Raw genomic sequence first — 12,109 nt, 5'->3', positions numbered from 1 at the left:
AGAGTGACTGACATTTAGGATAGAAACAAACTGTGAACATGTAAAGCCTCTCTTCATATACCTTTATTTTGGCAAGGAATTCTTAACAGTTGTGCTCAGAATGTCCTCAATATACAGAGAATGCAGAGAATGTCTATATATTGTGGACATTGAATAAATTCTAAGGCATTGTGAAGTTAAAATAGGGTTAAGTATATCCAGACATGCTCTTTATAGTAGTTCTTGTCATTTCTCCTTAGTGCTGTATTCTTCTATCTTTCTGAGGGTAGCCCTTAAGTGTTGTAGTGATTTGTATCTTACTCCTTCAGCAGTGAAACAGGGCTAGAAACATTTAGATGTGTGTTGTGTGATAACACAAGTTCTGGCTAAGTCTGTCTGCAGTTAGGCTTTTAGCCCTTGAGGGAGATTTATGAAAATTCTTCTACAGCAAAACTAGTGAAACTGCATGAAAAAAGTATCTTATAAATGTGTTTGAGTTCCGTTAGAGAAGGATACCTCATGCATTTTCTGCTCCATTCTTTATGGATCATGTGCATGTGATTATGTTGGTTCCCTCCACTTTTCTCTCAGCAAGGCTACTTTTCTCCACCTACAAATCTGCTGTACAGACAGAAGAGGTCTTCCTTTCAAGTAGCAGGTTCTTGGCAAATAACACCTTATGCAAACAGCCTGAGCTGCTGGGAGTGATAATAATAAATACTTCTGAAGTGAGAGTGTTGTAAAAATGTATGAAGAAAATTGAAAATGTGGTTACATGGCAATTTGACCATAACTTGGTTCAGAAAATATATGTGAAGGTACAGTGGGAGGAAAATTGCACTTTTCCCTTTAGAGTAGACTGCTAGGCAAAGCTTTGTCAAAAGGTCGTCAATAGACTTTTGTATCTCATATACATCTCTGAATGGTTTACAGCTTTTGCAGAAACCTTTTCCTATGTAAAAATTTGTTGCTTATAATTTGGGGGTTGAAAAATTACTTCCAGAAATTGTTCATTTTATTAGCTTTAGAGGGACAAGAATAAGCTGGGAAATTGAGTTTGTGGCTGAAAACCTAGAGGGTTTGAGTCCTACTGCTTTTATTACAGTCCATGTATAGTTAGCTGTTTATGAAGCTGTTATTGATGTATTTCAGAATGTTGTTTATTTCTCCCAAGAATGGCTTTCATTCTGTATATGACTCTAGAGTAATTCGCTCCTCATAAAAACATCAAACTGTGTCCTATTTCATTGATTTTTGAATGTCTGAGATTTTCGTAGTTTTTCAGTAACTCTTGCCTGTCGAAAACACATGGGACCACATAGATCAATAATTGATTGACTGAGGAGTGACCAGTGTTTCTGTGGTTTGTGCTCTCTGTAAGCTGATTTCTCTGCCTGGAATAATTGAAAGAGTAGATGTGATTGTAAATAGAACATGAAAGGTCTGGTTTGTTTCAGATTTTTTTTTTCTATTCCCTTCTTGGATTATTTCATCGTATTGAGTTAAAAGAACTGACACCATAGGTGGGATGAGTTACTTTAGAAGAGATGACTGAACAGTCAGGCAGAAATTTTTAAAAGATAGAGTCAGATGCCAATCAGGGTTTTGGGACAGGAAGGAAAAGAATACTCCTCAGAGTTTGATAGACAAGTGGAAGCTATAAGCCTCATGACATTTGAATGCTTAGGCATGAGACTGTTCTTCAGTACTGGTAACATCCTTTCCCACCTCTGGGAAAAAGTATAACTTTCAGGAGAAATATCCTGACTTTCTTTTTTCTTGAAACTATACCTGCCATGTGCAGCAGCCTTCTATGATAGTTACTTAGGAACTTAGTTCTTGCTCTTGAACACAGATCTTATATATCTTTCTGCTCTTGGGAGCTGTTGTATTTTTGGTATCTAATCTTTGCTATTTAAAATGGTCTTAGAAGTACTAATTGAAGTAGAGAAAACTGTTGGAATAAACCTTTTTTCTACTAAGCAAATTCTCATATTTTTGCTCAAAAATTTTGCTCATTTTTTCATTTCAGCTCAGCTTTTTGCTTAGGTTGCTTTTTTGATTCATCTTTTGAAATTTCACATTGAAGTCAGAGGAGGAAGGATTCTGACTGGTTTTTGAAATGGGATTTGTAATCCCAAATCACTTAACCATTTGTTGATAATCTGACTGATGGCCTGCCTTCTGGTGTATTGTGAAAGATACTGTTGTATCAGTACTTGTCTTGAATGGTACTGCTTTTGTTCTCTTCATTAAAAGTGTTAAATGCTATCTGCAGAATAATTTGCTATGTAAAAGTATGAAATTGACTGTAAGGGATATTGCTTAAATACTTCTTATGGTTTATTTTTTTAAAAGAAAAGATAGATGAATATTCCTTTAAGAACCCTGAACACAAATATGATGAATCAGGCTTTGTGATTCTGTAATGTGGTAAAACAAAAAGTAAATTGCAGGCTTTTACTTTTTCCCATATTCTTCATATTTATGTATGAAACACTGCAATTCAGGTAAGCACAATTTTCGCAGTTTTCATGTGTCTTTGACTCATCTTGCTGTAGTTTAGCTTTTTGAGGAATATTAGGATTGGTAATAAGAGAAATGTCAAGTTGGGTGGCAAAAAAATTGTAAATTAAAAGCAGCAAGACTATCTGAAACTAATTTAAAATGCATTGTCTGAAACAATTGCCAGATAGTTAATAACACTTATAGGATGATAGGAATGTATAGAAATGCCATGCTGGGTCAGAGCACTTTAGCATGTAGCTCTGCATCTTCCCTCCAACATCCAGAAATATTCTTCAGAGTAGTTGTGAGCACTTTCTTGTAGTGCTCAGCTCTGTAGTTATATTAAGGATGTCAGAGGATACAGCCCTGCCTATTTCCTTTACTGTTCATTCATCTTTTGATCATCTGCTTGAATAAATACTTTTTGGGCTTCTGGTGCTGTCTGCCTCCACAATCAAGTGATAAGTTCCAGAACTTCACTACTGATGTGTAGTACTCTTTTAACCTCCCATGAAATGATGTCCTGCTAGGTTTTGGGTGGAGATTAGCAAACCACAATTCAGAATTCCCACCAGATAAATAGACATGGGTATCCTAAACTACAGCATGCAGTATTCTTGCTTATTACAGTTAGGGGCTAGACTTGCTTGCTTGAGAAAAATCAGTGTCATGTCTACTCAAGTCTTACTATGTATATGTGTATTTCTCATTTTGCTTTCCTTGTAGCACAGTTTTCTTTAAAGCCAGATAGCCTAAATACAGTAGTGCTGATCCACTGAGGGTAATTTTATAATCATACATCAAACATAGCAGATTTCCACTTGGATGCTTGCAGTTTGTTTCTCATAGACTTATAAAGACTGTTGGGTTCACTTGGGAACTGTAAGTACTCAACTCCTGTAATGCCTTTAAAACAACAGGATCTATTTGAGCAGGCAGGAATCAAATAATGAGCCAAGAGTGAAAAAAAAGCTTATTGGACAGATGGTTGACATGAACTACTTAAACTTCAAAACTTGATTTATTTATTGGATTTTAGTATCTTGGCCTGTTTTAAATTAATTAGTATTTGTTGTTTCTATTGTATTTCTCCATGACAGGCTGTGTAAACTAACAATACTTTACAATTTAAGCTGCCACTTTTACTTGAAATATTTTTAAATTGGTAAGGCTAAGGCAAATTGGGAGTGTATGACTTGACACCAAAGAAGAAAGGCTTATTTATAAAATTGGTCAGGATACTTTCATCTTTGTGTGTGCAGCAACAATGGATATTGCTGCTGGTTGCCTGAGTGCTGTAGCATCAAAACAGAACAAGCAATTCTTATGATGGCTCCTCTGCATACTGGCCTTAAGCTATAAATTAAATTATTTGTATAATTAATAAGCATAATAAGTGATACTTATTACAGAATCACAGAGTGGGTAAGCTTGGAAGGAGTCATCTGTGGGGCCATCTGGTCCAACCTCCCTGCTCAGGCAGGGTCATCTTAGAGCATATGGCACAGAATTGAACCCAGATGGTTCTTGACTATGTCCAGTGAGGGAGACTCTACAACCTCTCTGAGCAATGTGTTCCAATACTCAGTCACCTGTGCAGTAAAAAAGTGCTTCCTCATGTCTGGGTGGAACTTCCTGTGCATCAGTTTCTACAATTGCTTCTTGCCCTGTTGCTCAGCACCACTGAGAAGGGCCTGGCTCCAACCTCTGACACCTCCCTTTAGATACTGATAGACATTGATGAGGTCCCCTCTCAGTTGTCTCTTCTCCAGACTGAACAGGCCCAGCTCCCTCCACCTTTCCTCATAAGAGAGATACTCCAGTCACCTCATCAGCTTTGTTGTCTTCCACTAGACCTGCTCCAGGAGCTCCATGTCTCTCTTGTGCTGAGAAGCCGAGAACTGGATTCCAGATGTGGCCTCAAGAAAGTTGAATAGAGGGGCAGGATCACCTCCCTTCACCTGTTGGCAATGCTCTTCCTAATGCACCCCAGGATACCATTGGCCTTCTTGGCCACATGCCGATGTGCCCTCATGGACATGGCTCATGGATAGCTTGTTGTCCACTAGGACCCCCAGGTCTGTCTCCCAGCAAGTCAGTCTCCAGCCTTTAGTAGGGCCAGAGATTACTGTTCCCCAGGTGTAGGACCCTGCACTTGCCTTTATTGAATTTCAGAAGGTTCCTCTCTGCCCCTCTCTCCACTCTGTTGAGGCCCTTCTGAAGGGCTGCAGAGCCCTCTGGGGTATCAGCCACTCCTCCAGCTTTGTGTCATCAGTGAACTTGCTGAGAAGGCCTCTGCCCCTCTATCAGAGCTGGGATCCCTGATGCAGGAAGAATGATGTACAGGACTCCAATGATTTCAGAAGGCTAATTAATTACTTTATTAAAGTATATTATACTATAACTATATTAGACTATATTACACTAACAAGAACTATCACTAACTAACTAACCAGCAAATCTGTGACTTTCTCCTGAGAGTTCTGACACACACGTGGATCCAATTGGTCAATGAATCTAAAACACCATTGCCAGAATCCAAACAATCACCTTGGGTAAACAATCTCCAGAACACATTCCACATGGGCACAAACACAGGAGCAGTGAATGAGATAGGAATTGTTTTGATTCTCTTTTCTCTGCTTCTATTTTCTCTGCTTCTCTCACAGCTTCTCTCAGGAGAAAACCTGAGAAAGCTAAGGCTCTCTCTGTTCAGAGGGTATGTGAATACCACATTGCTGCGTCTCACCCTTGAATCCACAGGAACAGATCCCCTGTGGAGCCCGGCCAGCTGGGCAGTGGGGCGAGGCGGGCAGAGGGAAGGAACTTCTCCTTGGATCCCGGGGGGCTTGGAGAAGCTCCCGCATGAGTCCAAAGACGAGCTGGTCCCACAAGCAAAGGAAAGAGGTGCTCTCCCTCAGGATTAGTTCCAAAGTTTAATGAGGGCCTGGAGAGATCCCAGGCCACATCTGACCTCGAAGGGCATCCAGAGCAAGAGAGAGGGTCTCCCGGCCTGGAGCTGCCAGATGTAGGGGGGTGGGGAAACCCGAGCAGGCAATGGGGGAAGGACATGGGAGTGGCTCTTGGGGGGCAAGGCCTCAGAGTGACCACTGAGGAGGGGATAGGGAGGAGTCCCAGCCAGGGTCCAGTTACCTGGTGACCCTGCCAGAAGGATCTGGACAAAGGGGAAGGGTCACCAGGTGATGGACACATCACCTGGGAGGAGACAGAGGGATGGGTTGGGGTTTGATGGACATACAGGTACTGATGGGAAAGCTGGGAGGAACCAAACAGGTACAAAGAGGGGATATGGGGGAATAAGTTAAGCAATACTGCGCCCACTACTGAACCTTGGGGGACATCATTAGTCCAGGCCTCCAGCTAGACCCTGTGCCAGAGATCAGGACCTTCTGGGATCTGTCCTTCATTCAGTTCTCAATCCACTTCACCATATGTGGGCATGAATGTTTGAGGAAGATGTGGAGGAGATCTGACTGGAAAGCTGGGAAGGGTTGTTCCAGGGAATAAAATTGTGTGGAATTTTAGAGCTTCAGCCAAGTAATTTCCAAAACACTGGACTATTAGATCTACTCAGGAGTGAGATGTTGGATTGACTGGGCCTGTTTTCCCACTGTGTATGGCCATAAGAATAACAGCCCAATAGCTGTTCTTGCAAGGAGGTGAGTATTTTAGCTTTAAATGTCTAGCTTAGTTTTCCACCCTTGCCAAAAGACTTTCAAATGCACTTTCAACATAACTCTTTTGCTCTCTGGAAGTAATTTGGAGTGACATCGGTAAGGCCCCAAAAACATGCTTGACAAGACTCTTAAAAGGGCTTATGGTTTTTTATGTACTCTGACTGAGATGCATGGGAAGAATACTGGTAAGATATTCTGAAGAGGTCAAGACAATAAAAAAAAAAATTCTGGCAACTTTGGAAAATCAGAGAACTTCAACAAAAGTTAAGAGCAGCATTTAATCAACATAAAAACATAAAGCATTGACTTTGTAATCTTCATTCCCATCCATTTTTAAGTTACTCAAATCTATGAGAAGAAGGAATAAGTAGAAGAAAGAGATAGATGGGAAGATACAGGAAAGAACATGTACAGCTACCACTCCTAGTTCCAGCAGTGTTCAGCTGATAGAAATTCCGAGATAGGGTCAAGATGTGCTCTCTGCATGTCCTGGCTTACATACTCTTCAGTTTTTCTGGGCCCCTCCCCCTGGTGGGACTTCTGGTCATCTGGTCACTCTGGGGTTAGAATGAGGCTCTGGAGTCATGTGAGGAGCGTTGCCTCCAGTGTGCCAGGGATTGGCAGCCTCAGCAGGGCTGGGATACAGGCCTGGGGGTATGTGGGATGTGTGGGGCATGGCATCGCCTCATGAAAGGCAAGACCCAACCTGCCCCTTCCCACACGTGCACCTGAAATGGTTCAAGCCAGAAATCCTTTTAGGCTCAGAACATCTTTGCATAGAGAGCTACACTGGTACCACAGTCTTGATCGGACTGTTAGTCAACCATTTGTTAATTAGCAAGTGTGGTTTTATTTCTTTACCTATGGTGTGTTCTCATTTGTTAATTATCAAGTGTGATTTCATTTCTTTACCTATGCTGTGTTATCCTACATCTGAAATCCATTCTAATTAACTTTATATACAAAAGTTTTATAGCTGTTTTGTTTTCAGCTGTTGCATCTCCTGTTTGAACAAGAACATCTTCTGAAAGACTTCTCATTGAGCTGGTGTCTGTGACAGTTTTTCCATGTCTACTTCACTTCCTTTTATCAAAAATCTGTTTTAGTCTGTCTGTAACATCAATTCCTGCATCAGCATTGACTTGGTTTAAACATAGATTTAAGTCTTCCATCTGAATCCCTTTTCTATTCCTTTTTTCACCTTCCGCTCTTGCTCAATGTCCAGAACTCGGCTGGCCAGGCTGCATGCCTCCCTTATCCTGTATCTTGTGCTTTTAAGCTGAGACTAGCTTTCCCTTTTTCTTGACCCATAACATTTTAAGAAAGCTCATAAAACTAAAGAGCCAAACCAATCTGACTGTGTCAAGGTGTATGTGAGAGCCCCCACAGTGCTCTCACAAGGCTGGTGTGTGGCCTTGTGTGATTCCTCCTGCTGTGCCCCGTGTCTGCAGCCGGACAGCAAGACTCTGGACAGCTCTGCCTAAGAACTGCCAAGGGCTCCATCAGCTCTGCCAGGATTAAACAGGCACTGGTAAATCTCTGTAGCATAAAGGGGGAAGCTTCAGAATAGATGAAAGGGAAAACTTAGGAAATAGCTCTGAGGAGAGGAGGTGTTAAAACTAGGGACAATTTTGGGAAGGGTGGAGGGGTTATTTATGGAAGAGTATTTCCCTGCACAGAGGAAAACTGACAGACATGTGAGGACACATACTGGCAGAGGACATGGAAAAGGGGCAAGTGGAAATTTGAGTCTTTCGAGATATGCAGTCGGTCTGCTGTGACTTTCCAGTGAGCTGTGGGATGTAGTAAAAGATGTAAAAAAAAAGTCTATACTGGTTTAGGATTTTGACTTTACTTGAAGTTTACTTTTAGGAGAGGAAGCTGTGCTCTTGACTGCTCGTTTTATTTATTTAGGATTTAATTGCTTGTTAAATTTGACATCTAGCCACATTGCATACTTGTTTTGTGCTACCTGCATAGAGTGAGCTTCTGTACAATTTTTGCAAGAGTTATAGTTTTTTGTGGAGCGGGAAAACGATGATAAAAATAAACACTTCTATTAAAATTGTGGTTTCAGTGTGAAAGGGAAAATGTGACATATATGAAATTCTAACTTCAGTCATTAGACTTTGTTTGGCAATGGTTTAGATAGAATGAATAGAAAGAATAAATCTTGCTGTCAGCAAATTTAGGATTAACCACTTCTATTATTTGTGGTGCTACTTGCTTTACTGCAGGTAATTGCATCTTAAAATACTGAGTTTCCTTCTCTTCTGAAGTCAGTACATCAGAAAAAACTTCAAAGCATCAAGCTGAGAGATTTTTATGAACAGTGATTACAGCATTTTTTTTTTGTACAGCAGGATAACGTCTCCCTTTGGATTCAGACATAATGTTCTGAAGTGCCTGGTATTTGTGAATATTTCTATATGGAATATCAACAGTGCTGTGGAAGAGATTTAGTTTTACCCAAAGGTTTAAAAATCTGAGTCCAGAAAACATTTTCATCTTTATATTGTTCTGAAAATCCATTTCAACTTCAGAAATGGCCCCCTGCTTGTTATAATAGGACTTAAAAAGGGAATTAAAGTTTATGGAGCATGTATAAATCTTCATGTGGCGCAGCTGGTAGGAATAACCTCTGTTGAGAACACCCAGGCAAGTGCTTTATACTGTGGCTAGGGAACTTAGAGCTTTATGTACAGAGTAACAGCAGTGCCATCTCATCATACAGACCATTAGTTCATTCAACTTTGATTTAATTTTATTTTTTTCTTCTTAAATAATTTTTCTCTGCTGCTTGCCTGACTAGTTTGCTGACACAACCAGTGTTACTATTTGTGGCTATTCCACAGCCCTGAATGCACACCTGTTTCAATACTGTTAGGGCAGGGTATCAAAGACACCATCCCTCTGATACCAGTGACAGTGTTGAGACTGCTGGCTGGTGTGACAGAGGCAATGATCTCATATTAGGGCTGTATTTTCTACATAGTGCTTAATTCTCATGGTTTGTGGTTAGAGCCTTTCCTGGGGACAGTGGTGTGACCCTCAGGAGCAAGGCAAGGGGATCGATAGCACATTGCTTACTGCATTTGCTGCCGCCTCTCTGCCACTCTCCCTGCACCGCCTAGATGGGAAACTCAGATTGTCGTGCAGAAACCAACCTTGCTTTTCAGTCTTGGTCTTAGGTGAGGTTACTGCACCAACTGTTTGCCTTGCTTTTGCAGCACAGACATCTGAGCCACTTGACGGTCAAGTCCTCAGGTGCTGCAGTTTAGAGTATATTGTTGAAAGTAAATTGTTGCCAATTTTTGATTGCTTAAAGACACTGCACATTGAACCATGGAATTCTAGGAAATGAGTGATGAGCAGTTCAGGTGTCCAGGCAGGGTCAACTGCTGAGGCCAGTAGCTTGATCAGCTATCTCACCCCTGCTCATCCATCAGGTCACTGAGTACCAAGACTTGAGTGATGCAAATATCTCCCAGTATGATCACAGTGCACAGAAATAGCAGGTTATACCAGCTTTACAGTATTTATGCATTGGGTCTGAATGTCTTCTTTTTTTCACCTGCTAATTAAAAAAAATCTTACTTAATAAACCTGTGCTGATTTATTGTAATTGCATGTATCAATCCATTTCTAATGACTAGATGCATGAATTTCAGCAGTCCCTTCCCTAAGGCCACATTAGTCAGTAAAAGCTCAGACTGATATGTAGAATAATTTTTTTTCCAAACTCATAACGATGTGTAAAAAATTTATGATGTTACTTTAACAAGGCCCACTGAGATTTGGGTTTATATATCTAAGCCCTTATTGAAGACAAAACCTTTCCTATGTTTAGCCATGCAGAGCAAAGCTGCTCTTCAGACAGCACTTTAAAAATGAAGATAATTTGATAAACATAGAATTGAAATAATAGAGAAAGGTATGAGGGATCTTCACTCTGAATTCCTTTATGGCAAAGCCACATTAACTATTAACAAATATAAAATGTAAATTGGAGTGGCAGCAGCTCTTGAATTTTAAGGCTATTTCACTAGACTGGCAACCAGCAGTGGAAATCTTTAGCATTGTTAGAAGAAAACTACTTACAATACTGATGAAAAAGCAGAGGATGGGAGATAGATCTCATTCCCTAGCAGGAGAATTCATTCTCCTGTACAATTAATCTGATTTCTTAGTGCCACTCTTCAGCACCCAAATCTCTGTTCTTTCTCTAAGAAATAATTTTTACTCAGGTATGCCACTGTTGGGGCCTCAGTTTAGCATTCCTCTGCATCCTTCTCCTGGGAAACTCTACAAGGAAAACTAAGTGGAATGTATTTCATGAGATATGTTCAGCTCCCTCTTGTTTTCTCTCAGTAATTAGGAAATTAAACTGTTTCCACAGGCTTGAAAATTAAAAACCTGATTTAACATTAGGCCATTTAATTAAATTATAAAAGTTGAACCTAATATTTTTAGGAAGGGTATTTTACAGGAAGCCACAGTGCAGTTGGCAGGAAGTTTTAAGTTTCACACTTTCAAAGCACCAGAGTTGCTTTAGACATTTTCACTCCCTTGCTTAAACCTGAGCAATCTGTCTATCCAGAAACTTAGGTGCATTCTTTGTCTCTCTCAAGAAACCACATGTTCTCCTCTTCTAAGTATTACAGATTGATAAAAATGTACACTATTCCATTCAGCCTTCCTTTGGGAAAATTTCAATTTACCCCTATTTTCTATTTGGGTAAATTACTATTTTAATTTTCAGTATTTGCTGTGAAAGTATTTAGATTCACTGACAGTTCATAAGGGGCAATCTACAGGTAACTGAGCTGCACAGTCACAGAAAACCTGGAATAAAAAATGGAAACCTGAATGTGGCTGGGGATGGTATTGCTGTGTTTACAAGCAGTGACACTGAATATTGTATGACATAATGCAGACACATGGATATTCTAGATTAATGATTAAGCTAGAGGTGCTGGTCTTTCAGCAGCATCTGCATGTATTTTTACAGTGTGCAGATCCAACAGGAATATGTAATCTCTCCTGTGCCCCGAATAGTGATGTTTTGTTTCAATAAGTGATGGGAACATTATTTTGGAATGTCCTTGTATTCTCCTTATTTAATGTAGAATGTTTTAGTCTGGTTACAAAGTTCTGCTTTTAAGGATGAAGAGTTAATAAATCTTAAATCTGATGAAACACCAAACAATTATTGTCCGTCTCTTGAATTGTTTTGTTATTGTGGGGCCTTCTTTTGTTTTTTCTGCAGCATCTCTGAGATTTGAGATTTTGTTAATAATGAGTATTTCAGTTGGGCACACATGACATAGTTGCTGCTGCTCTGTAGGTATTTCAATCAGAGTTACCAATTTGGAAATCATCTAGTACCTGTTTTGGGCAAGCAGACCAGATATTTTTGGACTGATTTCAATAGTATCTCAGTGAATGAAGGAGGACTTCAAACTGATGAAACTAGAAAACAAGTCAATCACCGATTAAACTAGGAGCTTAATTAACTCAAAACAATTCTTGACATTGCATTTGTGATGCTTAGAATTATTATAAGAGATTAAGAATAGTAAGTACATTTTTTTTTAAAATCTTTGACATTGCATACAAATTTATTTTGAAATAGATATACTAATAAAATTCCTTGCTAAGGTACTGCAGCTTGGTTCACTGCCCCTGTTTTCAGTATGAGAACTTTTATTTTGAAAGCTAAATTATCTTTACAGTCTCCAGTTTTTTTTTAATCCCCTTACTCGTAGAATAATTTGCTCACCTGAGAAGTGATTGAGTGAACTGAAGTGAATTAAATATCATTTCAAATTACATAGGTCTTCTCTTTCTTAAGCATCTGACCCTCAGTGGGTCTGGGCATACTACTCATGAGGTTTTTGGAACTTTTTGTACTGAACTAGTAC

General features: G+C 39.8%; 1 protein-coding gene across 3 annotated transcripts in view; it reads left to right on the top strand.

The window, feature by feature from the left end:
- Positions 1-12,109, top strand: part of UBE3D (ubiquitin protein ligase E3D) — a 79,580-nt gene that overhangs the window by 23,839 nt on the left and 43,632 nt on the right. The window lies entirely within an intron of this gene.

This window comes from Lonchura striata, chromosome 3, assembly GCF_050655825.1.
Source record: "Lonchura striata isolate lonStrDom1 chromosome 3, ASM5065582v1, whole genome shotgun sequence".
Taxonomy (NCBI): Eukaryota; Metazoa; Chordata; class Aves; order Passeriformes; family Estrildidae; genus Lonchura; species Lonchura striata.
Note: the sequence above shows the minus strand (reverse complement) of the source record. Positions and strands in the feature narration are given on the sequence as shown.